Below are 2,500 nucleotides of genomic sequence, written 5' to 3'. Positions count from 1 at the left end.
AAAGGAGCCCGGCTAGCTCAGTCGGTAGAGCATGAGACTCTTAATCTCAGGGTTGTGGGCTCGAGCCCCACGTTGGGCGAAAACAACTAAAATTGTAGGACTTTTTGACCAAAAAAATACATCCTGTCTGTGGAAAACGGCAGTGCAGGGATAGGGAAGAAAACTATAGGCATCCAAAGGAGCCCGGCTAGCTCAGTCGGTAGAGCATGAGACTCTTAATCTCAGGGTTGTGGGTTTGAGCCCCACGTTGGGCAAAAACAACTAAAATTTTAGTGCTTTTTGACCAAAAAATAGAAATTGAAAGTCTCTTTACAATATTTGCAATATTTTCATTGTTAACATGCAATATATGAATGCATGTCTGGATGATGTGTAATGGGGCAATACCACACCTTAATGTATTCACTGTAAAAGAAAAAGTATGTATCATCTTACTATAAAATAAAGTGGAGAAAACACAAATAAGACTTTTTTCCACACATGTTTAATCGGCTATTTCCTGATATTCTTCAATGCGTTCTGATATTGACTGGTAATTGTGTTTGATACTTTCTTAGACTATTTCTGCCTCTGGCTGATGTGTATTTTCTTTCCAAACTCCACCACAGCCTATGATTACACAGCATCCTATCTGTGGAAAGCGGCAGTGCAGGGATAGGGAAGAAAACTATAGGCATCCAAAAGAGCCCGGCTAGCTCAGTCGGTAGAGCATGAGACTCTTAATCTCAGGGTCGTGGGTTCAAGCCCCACGTTGGGCGAAAACAACTAAAATTTTCGTGCTTTTTGACCAAAAAAATAGAAATTGAAAGTCTCTTTACAATATTTGCAATATTTTCATTGTTAACATGCAATATATGAATGCATGTCTGGATGATGTGTAATGGGGCAATACCACACCTTAATGTATTCACTGTAAAAGAAAAAGTATGTATCATCTTACTATAAAATAAAGTGGAGAAAACACAAATAAGACTTTTTCCACACAGGTTTAATCGGCTATTTCCTGATATTCTTCAATGCGTTCGGATATTGACTGGTAATTGTGTTTGATACTTTCTTAGACTATTTCTGCCTCTGGCTGATGTGTATTTTCTTTCCAAACTCCACCAGAGCCTATGATTACACAGCATCCTATCTGTGGAAAACGGCAGTGCAGGGATAGGGAAGAAAACTATAGGCATCCAAAGGAGCCCGGCTAGCTCAGTCAGTAGAGCATAAGACTCTTAATCTCAGGGTCGTGGGTTCGAGCCCCACGTTGGGCGAAAACAACTAAAATTGTACTGCTTTTTGACCAAAAAAATACATCCTATCTGTGGAAAACGGCAGTGCAGGGATAGGGAAGAAAACTATAGGCATTCCAAAAGAGCCCGGCTAGCTCAGTCGGTAGAGCATGAGACTCTTAATCTCAGGGTCGTGGGTTCAAGCCCCACGTTGGGCGAAAACAACTAAAATTGTAGTGCTTTTTGACCAAAAAAATACATCCTATCTGTGGAAAACGGCAGTGCAGGGATAGGGAAGAAAACTATAGGCATCCAAAGGAGCCCGGCTAGCTCAGTCGGTAGAGCATGAGACTCTTAATCTCAGGGTCGTGGGTTCTGAGCCCCACGTTGGGCGAAAACAACTAAAATTGTAGTGCTTTTTGACCAAAAAAATACATCCTATCTGTGGAAAGCGGCAGTGCAGGGATAGGGAAGAAAACGTTGGGCGAAAACAACTAAAATTTTCGTGCTTTTTGACCAAAAAAATAGAAATTGAAAGTCTCTTTACAATATTTGCAATATTTTCATTGTTAACATGCAATATATGAATGCATGTCTGGATGATGTGTAATGGGGCAATACCACACCTTAATGTATTCACTGTAAAAGAAAAAGTATGTATCATCTTACTATAAAATAAAGTGGAGAAAACACAAATAAGACTTTTTTCCACACAGGTTTAATCGGCTATTTCCTGATATTCTTCAATGCGTTCAGATATTGACTGGTAATTGTGTTTGATACTTTCTTAGACTATTTCTGCCTCTGGCTGATGTGTATTTTCTTTCCAAACTCCACCAGAGCCTATGATTACACAGCATCCTATCTGTGGAAAACGGCAGTCCAGGGATAGGGAAGAAAACTATAGGCATCCAAAGGAGCCCAGCTAGCTCAGTCGGTAGAGCATGAGACTCTTAATCTCAGGGTCGTGGGTTCGAGCCCCACGTTGGGCGAAAACAACTAAACTTTTAGTGCTTTTTGACCAAAAAAATAGAAATTGAAAGTCTCTTTACAATATTTGCAATATTTTCATTGTTAACATGCAATATATGAATGCATGTCTGGATGATGTGTAATGGGGCAATACCACACCTTAATGTATTCACTGTAAAAGAAAAAGTATGTATCATCTTACTATAAAATAAAGTGGAGAAAACACAAATAAGACTTTTTTCCACACAGGTTTAATCGGCTATTTCCTGATATTCTTCAATGCGTTCGGATATTGACTGGTAATTGTG

The 2,500-nt window shown here is 39.5% G+C and overlaps 1 non-coding gene across 1 annotated transcript; it reads left to right on the top strand.

Moving 5' to 3' along the window:
* The first annotated feature begins 2,139 nt into the window (after window positions 1–2,139).
* Window positions 2,140–2,212, top strand: TRNAK-CUU (transfer RNA lysine (anticodon CUU)). The gene has a single exon. It is a non-coding gene; the product is annotated as a tRNA-Lys (tRNA).
* The last annotated feature ends 288 nt before the right edge of the window (window positions 2,213–2,500 follow it).

Source organism: Ambystoma mexicanum, chromosome 4q, assembly GCF_040938575.1.
Source record: "Ambystoma mexicanum isolate Mex_15411 chromosome 4q, UKY_AmexF1_1, whole genome shotgun sequence".
Taxonomy (NCBI): Eukaryota; Metazoa; Chordata; class Amphibia; order Caudata; family Ambystomatidae; genus Ambystoma; species Ambystoma mexicanum.
This window is presented reverse-complemented; position numbering and strand designations above follow the sequence as displayed.